Source organism: Lepus europaeus, chromosome 2 (genome assembly GCF_033115175.1).
Source record: "Lepus europaeus isolate LE1 chromosome 2, mLepTim1.pri, whole genome shotgun sequence".
Lineage (NCBI taxonomy): Eukaryota > Metazoa > Chordata > Mammalia > Lagomorpha > Leporidae > Lepus > Lepus europaeus.
Window position 1 is genome coordinate 163,082,637 of NC_084828.1, and position 13,067 is coordinate 163,095,703.

Consider the following 13,067-nt stretch of genomic DNA (forward strand, 5'->3'; position numbering starts at 1 on the left):
AGACCTTTCTCTCTGTCTCTCTCTCTCACTATCTATTCTACCTGTCAAAAAAAAATATTAAATACAAACTGAGCACTTCACAGACAGCAAGCTATTTATTTTTCACAAAAATATTTGAGTGCTATGAATTAGGACTATTATTATCCACATTTGTGGAGAAAGGAAGGTGATGTACAGCTAATAAGTGGTAGAGAGAATTTGAACTTCATCCAGTGGCTCCAGGTTTAATCAATGCCGGCCTTATTTTACAGGACTAATCTTCCATTACTTGCATTTACAATTAAATAAAATCTTTAGGAATCCTCCCTTCACATAAAACTTGTCTGTGTTGTAGGTACTACATCTTTACCTTTGAAACTGAAGCTATTTAAAAGTGATTAAGTAACTTTTCCAAGACCTCAATGATAACACAAGAAAAATGCAGGTGACAGAGACATTAGCTGTTATGTCTAGATAAAGCCACAGGCACACAGGGAACCCCAATCAGAGACTGAGTCATCTGTGAGCCTTTGTTGACCTTCAGTTATTTGTATAATGTTGGGTAAGTTTAGCCCGCCTAACCCTTCTTGTTCAATCCTCCCCCCTCTTTTTCTCCCAGGACCACTTCAATCCGAACCTTCTCCTGAGAAAACTACCCAAGTGTCAAATGCCTGACTGCACAACCTTATTTCTTCAATTAAGGTTCAAACAAAAGAATCCCCCAGGCTGTTTCTCTGGGTACCCACACTCCAAAGAATGTCTCTTCTCTAACTGTAACCCAATCTTGTCAAACAGCAGCCAGAATCAATACATGTCTGACCCAGTCCAAATATCAGGAGATGGAAAGAGCTCATCACTAATAACCCCACCACACATTCTTGTTGTCAAATTCAGATAGATTTTTGCTGTGCATGTCCTACCCAATGGAAAATACAAGACATATTCTTTCCCGACTGGCATCAAAATCAACAAAAACTGTGCTGTAACTTGTAGAAGCTGGAAATTGAGGCCATATCCTTTTTTCTATTCTCCAAATGGAGCCCCACAGCAGATAAAACAGAGATTTTTTTGAGAACAAGTTCACAAAGGTGTGTTGTGCAGGATAATGCTGGGCAAGTTTTCCTTAGAAGATTTTGAAGCTTTCTGCTCTGTTTCAATGAGCTTCATTTTTGAGAATAGTTTAGATTTACAGAAAATTAAAAAGACAGTGCACGGTGTTTTCATATATCCCACAGTCAATGTATTAGCAACATTATTCTCAACACCATACACCAAATCTGCCCAGCTCTGGCGTTGCAGCCATTTGGGGAGTGAACCAGCAGGTGGAAGACCTCTCTTTCTGTCTTTCTCTCTCTCTACCTATAATTCTGCCTTTCAATTAATTAAAAAAAGAAACTGATGTCATACATTTTATATATATATGTGTGTGTGTGTGTGTATGTGTGTGTATATATATATATATATGATGTATTTTATTTACTTAAATGACAATGTTACAGAGAGGAGGGAGAGACAGAAACAGAGAGCAGTTGAGGTCTTCCATTCATTGGTTTACTCCCCAAGTGGTCCAAAGCCTTGTTTTCTCAGGTACATTAGCAGGGAGCTGGATGGGAAGTGGAGCAGCTGGGACTGGAACCTGTGCCAATATGGGATTTCCATCATTGCAGGCAGCAGCTTAACCCAGTGAGGCACAAGGCCTGAAGTCAATACATTATTTTAGAATTATTAATTATTAATTTTAATTTGTAATTAATTTTTAGCAGGTTCAGTGTGCTTTGTAGATGTAATTCAAAGAACATAATGATATTTCCTTCTTCCCTCTCTTCCTTCCTCCCCCTTTCTCTCTCAAACCCTCTTTCTCCCTTTCTTTTTAGTTTTTGAAATAACATATTTAAAATTACTTAACATCATAAGCAAGAAAAACCAAGCTGGAGGCATTACAATACCTGATTTCAAAGCATACTACAAGGCTAAAGTAATTAAAATAGTGTGGTATTGGCGTAATAACTGATACATAGGTCAATGGAACAGAAAAGAGAACCCAGAAATTAATCTATGTATATATGGCCAATTGATTTCCGACAAAATCGCTCAGACCACACAGTGGAGTAAGGGTAATCTCTTCAACAAATGGCGCTGACTAAACTGGAGACTTTGAATCTTTCTGCTTTTTGTGCTGCACTAGCAGCCATTTGGGAAGTAAATCAGCAGGTAGACGTGTCTCTCTCTCTCTCTGTCTCTCTCTTTCTCTATAAATAAATCTTTAAAATAATGTACAGTCCAGGGGTTAATGTTGTGGTGCAGTGGATTAAACCACTGCCTTCAACACCTGCATCCCATGTCAGAGCACCAGTTCTCCTTTCAATCCAGCTCCCTGCTAATGCATCTGGGAAACCAGCAGAAGATAGTCCAAGTACTTGGATCCTTGCCACACATGTAGGAGACCAGGATGGAGTTCCTGGTTACTGGTTTCTACTTGTCACAGCCCCAGCAATTGAAGCAACTTGGGGAGTAAACCAGTAGATGGAAGATCTCTTTCTCTCTGTCTGTCTGTCTCTCTCTCTCTCTGCCTCTCGCTCATTCTACCTTTGAAATTAATTAAAACAAATTTAAAAAATAAATGTACACCCCAGTTTCTTCTTTCTTATCATAGCCATGAGTATCATTATTCATTGTTACAATGTCTACTGGTATCTTTTAGGTCTTCACTTACAACACTTAATAATTTAACACAATAAACCCATGAGTTCCATTTATGGATGTGGAAGTTGGAACAGAGAGGTTACATTACTTGTCCAAGTTCACACAGTGATGGATCCAAGACTGGAAACCAGGAGCATGCTGGGTGCTCTATCACAACCATGGTCCCCCTTTCAATGTACCAAGGAAGTTTCTGCTTCCTCCTCAATTCTGCTTTCAAAAGATTGTATCTCTCTTCCAGGCCACTTTAAGCAAAAAGATGTGCACTATGGAAAAGGGGCTCAAGACCACTTGCTCAGAGGAGGCCATGAAGAATATAAAAATAAGGACAAGTCATATCAGACAGCAGGAGTGAAGGGTGGCAGCGTAACACCTACCCATGTCTTCAGGGTGCCTGAGTCAGCAAGACAACCAGGTCTTTGAGGAAATGAACTGAGATGTTTGTTAAAGGCCAAAGAGAAATCATTTTAGCTTGGTGTAAAGGAGTATAGTTGCAATTGCATAATGACAGAAAGAAGATGGAAAATGAAGTTTGACACCAGAGCATCTTTGCAGGCTGGACAGCAAAGCCCTGACAATCATCTCAGGCAGAAAGGTCACAGCTCCACCCCTGGGACTGGATGGAAACTCGGCCACCAGAAATCTCCTGCCTTGCAGGAAGGGACTGGGATGGGCCTGATTTGGGTCACAGGTGGAAAGTGGGAGCCAGTGTCTTGGGGAGAGCCCCAAGATAAAACAGATGGCAGGAAGACAAATGAACAACAAACGTCAACTTTGGGACCTTTAAAAATGTACTTTCAAGTTATTTTTTCTTTTTGATTGACATATAATTATATATACATATTTATATGACATAGTAATGTTTCTATACATGCACACATTGGGTAATGATCAAACTAGCTTAATTAGCACATCCATCATTTCAACATTGATCATTTTTTATTTAATCAAACATTTATCATTTCCTTGTGGTGAGAATACTAAAAATTCTTTTCTGGCTCTTTGGAAATAGGAAATAAAATATTGCTAACTAGAGGTACCCCACTGTGCAATAGAACCCCAGAACGTATTCCCCCTGTCTAACTGTAACATGGTGCCCATGGACTCACTGCTCCCCAGACCCTTCACACCCTACCCCTCCCCAGCCTCTGGTAACCACTGTTCTACTCTCAACTTCTTTGAGATCAACTTTAATCCAGTCCATGTATAAGTGAGAGATCATGTGAAAATTGTCTTTTCTGTGCCTGGTTAAAGTACTTAAAAGCTACAATTGTTTTTTATTTCAACAAACTCAAACTCAAAGGACAGGAACATGTCAGAATTCCCACTTTCAAGCTGAGAAAGTTGAGGTTCACCGATGCTAAGAAATATGCCTAAAGCCATGTAAATCGAAGATGGTGGCATCTGTATCATAAGCTAAGTGTTCTGAGTTATGTCTTAGATGACTCTCTCTCTCTCTCTCTGTCTGTCTCACACACACACACACACACTCTCTCTCTCTCTTTCATATTATACCGATGGTTTATCATGTCAGAGAAATAAAAACTGAAGCTAGGTTACATGCAGATCAACTAGCATGAGTTCAGGGAAAAGACCTATACATAGCTTTTTTGTTTAGCACCCTAAGTAATTCTAATGTACAAACAGAATTGAAAATTACTGTTCTGAAAAATATTTTTAACACAGAAAATATCAATCAACAGAAAACACAATCATGAAATGTTAGAAGTAAGGACATAATTTTGTGTGTTTTCTGTTTAAGTACCACCCTGATACAATATGAACTTGGATTTAAAACTGCCAGCTCTACAAAAGACAACAGTTTGGGAGGACATTGAGGTTGCTAGGGGTGATCAGTTTACCAGGGAAACCAGCTGAGCAGAGGGAAAATGTTGCATGAGCAGCCCACAGCTAGATGCACTCTGTAGAAGGGCATGCTCCCGGTCGGCGCCGCGGCTCACTAGGCTAATCCTCCGCCTTGCGGTGCCGGCACACCGGGTTCTAGTCCCGGTCGGGGCACCGATCCTGTCCCGGTTGCCCCTCTTCCAGGCCAGCTCTCTGCTGTGGCCAGGGAGTGCAGTGGAGGATGGCCCAAGTGCTTGGGCCCTGCACCCCATGGGAGACCAGGAGAAACACCTGGCTCCTGCCATCGGATCAGCGCGGTGCACCAGCCGCAGCACGCTACCGCGGCGGCCATTGGAGGGTGAACCAACGGCAAAGGAAGACCTTTCTCTCTCTCTCTCTCTCTCTGTCCACTCTGCCTGTCAAAAAAAAAAATAAATAGATAAATTAAAAGAAAAAAAGAAGGGCATGCTCTCGTTTCTTTAAGCAGAAACTAGAACGTAATTCCCTGGAAGAGAGTATTTTACTCTTTGCTGGCAGATGCATTTATGTCATTAAGACTTCTCTGTTTTCTGCCTCAGTCACAAGTATCAGCATGGTCACTATCGAGAGACAGGAGACAGATGTGGGAGGTCGTTTTTGTTTTGTTTTTTTTTTTTTTTTAGTTCTCCCTGATAGCCCTTAATGCATGGAGCACTTCAGTTCTTTTTCTTAAGGAATGTGAATTACTGGGAATTTCCTTAGAGAACTGAGTTAGTCTAAGATTCAAACAACAGATCCACTCTCAACTGTGGTGAAAGATTTATTCCCAAGTAGGTGCCGAAATAAGTGAGAGAACTGGCGGATTCCCTTGTAGCATGAAATAATTGAAGTGAAGGATTCAATAACAGCAAATCAATGATTTTTTGCCAGTCTTTAGTTTCTTTATAAAATTATTGTGAATGTATATTACCTTTATATCGTTATAGGGTGCCAAAAAGAAATAGAATCTTTCAAGCAATAAAATTGAGAATCTAACTCAAGGAAAGACGAATGGAAATTTTCTGGACTCATTTTCCAGACATGAGTTGAAGTCTGTGTCTCATCTGTACAAATACTACCATTCATGGGATTGGAATGTGTTGATACCTCATCACAATTCAAAAGTTTTCTTCTAGTTATTTATTGTTTAAATGTACTTGTCAAAGCCATTGTTCTAACTGTAAGTACAAATGGATAGTAATACCTTACTTTATGGCCAGGACCAAATCTACATCAAGACTTTCCAACTTAGCCCGTATCTTTCTTTCACTTGGCTAATTCTCAGTCTATATTTGTATACCAGTTTAGTAACATCTCCTCCCGACTATCGACTATCTTCCCTGAATTGCAAACCCCCCTCTGTGCTCCATCACACACCTTTCCATAGTGCTGATCATATTGCAAAGACATTCCCCATTTAGACTATAGGTTATTGATGCAGATATTCATTTGATTAATTCATTCAAAATAGGTTATTGCCTGCTCGGTGCTGTGCATTGTTCTAGGTCCTGACGAAATAGACAGTATTTCTTGCCCCTAAGAAGCTTACATTTGGGGAAGTCAGAGGAAGATATTTGTGCACCATGGCAGTGGAGGGCCCAGTGAGGATGGAATTTTAAATGGGATACCCAGGGAAGCCCTCACTGGGAAGATTATCTTTGAAGAATACCTCAAAGAAGTGAGGGTTGAGTAAAAATAAGATTCTGGAGAAAGAGGGTTCAGGCATTGCTAAGGCTTCAGTACCTAGGAGTACACATACCGGATGTGTTGCAGAAACAGCACGAGGGGAGAGAACAGGTTAGATTATTTCAATGGTGCTGCACCTAGAATAGAGAAAGCACTAAGTCGTTATTTGTTGAATGATTGAAAATTAGTAATCAATGTGTAAGAATACATATGATTTATAAACTGTTATTCCCATCTAATTGATCTCAGTTGTTCCCTGCAAAATGAAGATATGATCAGAAATTCCATCATATTTCTTGGAAATTTGGGATTTAATGAAACAGAGTATCTGAAAATAAATGGGCTATATTCAATGAAAATCAAGTTATGGGGCCAGTATTCTAGTGCAGCAGGTTAATCCCACAACCTGCAATGATTGCATCCCATATGAGCTCCGGTTCAAGTCCTACTTGCTCCATTTCCTATCCAGCTCCCTGCTAATATGCCTGGGAAAGCAAAGGAAGATGGCCTAAGTGCTTGAGCCCCCTTCACCTATGTTGGAGACCATGAGTACTGGGATCATGGCTTCAGCCTGACCCAGCCCTGCCACTGCAGCTTTTTGAGGGGTGAACCAGCAATTGGAAGCTCGCTCTCTCTCTCTCTCCAAAAATATATGTATATATATGTGTGTGTGTGTGTGTATATATACATATATATAGCTACCTATCAAAAAATGTAATGAATATTTTAAAACATAAGATAACCCAGTTAAACTTAGTGAATTTAACTTATTTCTAGGCAACCTTGACTGTTAAAATGAATGTTGTCCACTTGTTTTAATTTTCTCACTAGAACACTCATCTCTTGTGCACATCACGGCTCTGCAGTATACACTGGTTGCTCCTGTTGCTCCCTGTTGAGTGTTCTCACATCTCCAGAAGCTTTTTGTCATGGTTCCTTTTTCTGTGGATTCTTTGTTTCTGTAATCTATTCTCAAAGCAATATTCTCGAGTGTGAATTTCTGGCCACATTATGATGGAACCAAGTATTAAGAGAAATGTTCTGTGGGTGCATTGCTCTGAAAATTAGGACTAGAAGAGAAAACCGTGTTTCTTCACATTGCCCCCGGAGAACATCCCACTAGAGGTGACTATGCGAAGCAGGGTGACATAATTCTAAAGCACCGAAAAAGGAAAGGTCAAAATGGAGACATTTTCATCTGATCCATCACTCCATGAAGACATCAACCTAGGGACAACAACTGATACATAATGCTTTCAATCCTAAACTACAGCTTTTCTTGCTAGGCAGTTGTAGTGAGTCGCTTTATCCTTTCTGAAGCAGTTTCATTATAACAGCCATAATTAGAATATCTGTAATGTAGGGGAAAAGATCAAGTGAAATAATATATGAATGTTTTATGCAAAAATATGAGGATTATAAAAAAGAAAAGCACTTTCTGAATTTAAACAGAAATGTAATACAGAAAATACAACAACTTTGTAGGAAAAAGTGGGCAAATATCTTTCTTTAAAGTTTCTTTTGGGACCGGCACTGTGGCGTAGTGGGTAGAGACTGCAGTGCTAGCATCCCATGTGGGTGCTGCTTCAAGTCGCAGATGCTCCACTTCCGATCCAGCTCTCTGCTGTGGCCTGGGAAAGCAGCAGAAGATGGCTCAAGTCCTTGGGCCATGGCGCTCATGTGGGAGATCCAGAGAAAATCCTTGCTCCTGGCTTTGGATCGGTGCAGCTCCAGCCATTGTAGCCATCTGGGGAACGAATCAGTGGATGGAGGACTTCTCTCTCTCTCTCTGCCTCTACCTCTCTGCAACTGCCTTTCACATAAATAAATAAATCTTTTTAAAAAGTTTCTTTTAATATTGTTTGGGAAATAAAAAGTGATTGTTATTCTTACCCAACAGCCGTTCTCTGGATACCAGATGCTGTCAGCTCTACCTCAAAAATACATGTCCCATCTGTCTATCGCTCCATTTTCCAGCGCCACACAAGCCAGCATCACAAGTCCCTGAACTACTACTTTTAAATTCTGGTCCCCTCACTTAATATTTTCCCACAGAGCAGCTAAAAGGATTTTTTAAGGTTGTAAATCAGATCACGAAACCTTTCTCTTTAAAATGCTCAGAGGTTTTCTGATCCCACTTAAAATCCCAAATCATTATCATGGACTGAAGACCCTGCCCTGGCCCCTGGTGTTCATCCAACACTTGGGTCTTCCTCTCATGGTGCTTTCCTCCTGTCCTTTAAACACATCACACCAGGATTGTTCCGTTCCCATTGCAACTCCCTCTGCCTGGAATCCTCTTTTCCTGCTTGTGTTTGAACGACTCACTCTTACCATTCTTGTCTCAGCCCCAATTTTACTCTCGGTGAGTATTCTATGGCTGCCTCATCTAATGGTACCTTTCTCCTCTGTCAGTCCATCACATGACACCCATGCAAAGGTTTTCTCCTCCTCCAATTCTCTCTTCTCAGCATTTAAAATTTATTAAATTACTTCATTTGTTTGCATTTTAGTATCTGCCACTCAACTGAATGTGAGTTCCATGAGAGCGTGTCCTGGTTGGCCTTTTTCATCATGAATCAATCCCTTGTTATGAGATTTTGTACCTGAAATCTAATAAGTCGTAGATGAATATTTGGTGAATGAACGGATTAGAGAACTGGCAGTCCTAGACATGGTTATTAAGTGTCATTCAAAGCTATGAAATTTCAAGCCTTTTGGAGAAAAGGGTGATTTAGCGTGGACTTATTTCCTGATCTCCTCAGAAAGCAGACTTGGGGAACGGTCCTGAGGATGATGGTAGCTGTGTTTGCAACATTCTTGTGACAGGCCAGCTGGAAGCATGCCAGAAACGTGAAGTCAGCTCTTTGTGAGTCAGAAAAGTCTACCCAGAATTGTCACAAGTCATAATAATGAAACTTGACAACAAAATTGGAAGCCTATGTCTTTATTAAAACTCCCATTTCAGAGGAAACACATATCCATGCAACAGCTCTGGGTTAGCACAATGAAGATTCCAAGCAATTATCTGAATATTAAAAAAAATACTTCTTTTTTTAAAAACAACTCCATCAGGGAACTTTCACAGTAACATCTCTGTGGCAGCTCTTGAAAAGGAATTAGGAGCTGTTTTCAATCATTCTGTGAATAACGTGACATTTAAAAAACAAGAAAAGAATGGGAAAAAAGGATAAATACTTTAAAAGTAGCTTAGGCTTCGAGGAACAGGCTAGCAAAGACGGATTTCACCCTGCTGTACAGGGTCCTATTGAATTATACATGAACCAAAAGGACCTGCAATGAAGAATGTTCAGTCCATAATCGGACAGGTGCCAGGATCCATTTCTACTAATCCAGTACAAACGGAGGCTCTAACAATTCTATAGTGCCAGACAGCACAAATAACCCCAAGAATCCCAGAACTAATTCATTGCCTGGAATTTTACAGTCTGATAAAAACACAATGGAATTCACTGAGTTCAGTGAGTCTCAATGGAGAACCAAACCATGGATATCCATCTAGGTCACTGACACTAGAGTTCTGCAACAGGATCTCAGGAAACAATTCGACAAAAACAAGTAGACAATGTAGGAGACCAGGAGAACATCTACTAACTGTTTTTTTTTTTTTATCCATATGTTTGTTATGCATACATTTATTGCAAATTTTGAAACGATTTTCTAAATTGTTTTTCCACTCAGCATTCCCATCAGCAGTGTATGAGTATTCCATTTCCTTCACATATTTGTCAAATGAGATCTTTCATTTTAACTTCAGCCATCCAGAGAGATGGGTAGCAAAATATCGTTGTCGTCTCCATTTTCATTTCCCCAGTGACAAATCACATCAAGCACCCTTTAATGTGACGTTTTGTCACCCATATAGCATTGCTTGTTGAAATATTTACCCATTTGTAATTTTTGTCTCACTATACATAGACAGTACTTTATGCATTTTACAAAGCAGCACTTTTTCAGATGTACATTTTTTTCGAAGATTTTTCTCCTGTCCTTTTTCTTTTATTTTCATGTTCTTTACAATGTCTTTGTCAAAGCAGAAGGTTTTTTTTTTTATGAATTTCAGTGTATCAATTTTTTATGTAATTTGTACTTTTGGTCCCACAAGTAAGAAGCATTTGCCCACAGTTGCAAATATTTATTTATTATATATTTTCTCCTAAACATTTCAAGTTATATGCTTAGATTTATAATGCATTTTGATTTAATCTTTGTATGTGGTACAAAATATGAAGCTCCTTCCTCTCTCCCCTCCTCCCTCCCAACTCTCTTCCCTCCGTCTCTTCCTCCTTCTTTCCCTCCTTTTGCATTTCTGTATCTAACTATTCTACTGTCACACAAAAATGCTACCATTTCTTCACTGACTTACCTTTGGATCTGTGTTGAAAATCAGCTCCCTAGTTATGTGTGACTCTATTTCTGGACTCCCAAACCTGTTCCTTTAATCTGTTTGTCTATTCTGTACCAATAAGATATTTTCTTAACTGATACAGCTTCATAAAACATCTTGAAATTGTGTAGTGCTAATCTTTCAAGTTTATTTTGTCTGTTCTTGGTACCTTGCATTTACAAATATGAAATGAATATAAACATTACTTTTATTTAATGAATATAAATTTAATGAATATAAATTTCCAGTTTACAGCTTATGGATTACAATGGCTTCCCCCTCCCATAACTTCCCTCCCACCCACAACCCTCCCCTCTCCCGCTCCCACTCCCCTTCCATTCACATCAAGATTCATTTTCAATTCTCTTTATATACAGAAGATCAATTTAGTATAAAGATTTCAACAGTTTGCACCCACATAGAAACACAAAGTGAAACATACTGTTTGAGTACTAGTTATAGCATTAAATCAAAATGTACAGCACATTAAGGACAGAGATCCCACATGAGGAGCAAGTGCACAGTGGCTCTTGTTGTTGACCCAACAAATTGACACTCTAGTTTATGGCGCCAGTAACCACCCTAGGCTGTCGTCATGAGTTGCCAAGGCTATGGAAGCCTTCCAAGTTTGCCGACTCTGATCATATTTAGACAAGGTCATAAAAGGCAGAGTGAGGATAGTAATCAATGATCCTAAGAGTGGCATTTACCAGGTCTGAACAATTATACAGCATTAAGTGGGGAAGAGGACCATCAGTACACACAGGTTGGGAGTAGAGCCATTGGTGGTAGAGTAGAGGTTATGATTACAAAGGAATGAGGCCCAAGTGTGCTAGACAGGGTCTAGAACAAAGGACAGAGTCATTATTAGAGGAGCTAAGAAAGGTGCTGTCTAAGCTACAAGTAATTTTTCTGATTGAGAGGCAAATAGAACCTGATAGAAGGGGCTTGATAATAATCTGGTGGGCTTTAGGCCTTGTAAGTTAAGAGGCCCAGACCTATCTATCTCTTCACATGGGGTATATCCTAAGGGAGGTGTGAACCTCCTAGGGGAAGGCACTCTGTTGACTTTCATTACTTGGCTGGCCTGGGAGGAGAGCTGGCCAGGTAAAGGCAGGTGGCATCTCTAACAAGCAATTTACAGTTCTGCCTGCAATGTTGCTGACCCTACTTGACCATCCCCTCAGCTGCAGTGGTCACTTTGGAAGTTGGGCTGAGTGAAGGGCTTTTCAGCTTAGAGCCAATAAGATCTGTGGCTCTGACCTGGGCATCCTTCGACTCCAGGGCAGGTCCATTTCCAGTGATCCAACTCTTGGCAGAGCTGCCAGGGCTCTTCACAAGCTGACTTCTGCTGAAGCCCAGGCTTACCACATTGAAAGCCACTGCAGTGGACTGGCCTGTTGGGTCTCCTTGAGGGCAGATCACTGTACAGATCAGCCATTAATAGGCCTGCCATCCATTGCTTCTGATGCCTAGCTTTCTTTTCCTCCTGGTTTGTGTTAAAGCAGACCAGAGGATGCAAGTCAAGGGAGTGCCCAAGTCCCATCTCTAATCTTCAGTGGCCTGAACTACAAGTCTATAGTCACAGGCATGTTCTGTAGTAGTTTTTCTAAAGTAGACAATGCTCATGAGGAAAATTATATTCTCACTTAAAAACTTTCTTTCCCTTTGGTCTGAAAGGGAGGTTTTTTCTACTTACTGTATACTTTGCTGATGGCGAAGTGAATCTAGCTATGAGATTATTATTTAAGTTCTTATTTTGGCTATGCTATTACAGAAAAATGTTAGCCATCTCTTTTATAAGGTCTAACGATTAAATTGTGCGTCCTGCAGATTCCTTCATAATAGAATTAGTTTCCTACCTTGAAGAGAATAGAGAAATGCAAGAACAAGTTGGGCTTAGAATAGAGAAATGAGGGAGCAAGTCCTAGATCGCTTGCTGACAATAGCAGTATTACATGAATACTTAGCAAACCGTTTCAACCATTAGATAACAACTTAAGAAAACATTTACCAGAAGGTCCAATGCCTTCTATAAATTATAAGAATCATGTATTTGAAAACACCTCTTAAATATCTAACATGGTGTAGTTTAACCAGTAAACTTAAGCACAACCATATAGAATGTTTTTAGTTTCTTTCTACCAACAAGTTTAAAACATATGATACACAGATTCAGGTCACACAAATTAAAATGTATCTTTGATTGATTTTAGCAGCTTAAATTTATGGACAATCTTATCTATAAGCCATTTAAAATAAAACTCTTAATAAAATTTCCTATGTGGACATACAATATGTACACACATATACCATAGCATAATAGACCAATATAGCAATTTTAATAATAGCTCTTAAAATCTTTAACTCTTTTTGTAGATTGCCAATGGATTTGAATTGCTTTTTGTTTTTAGATTACTTTAATGCATTG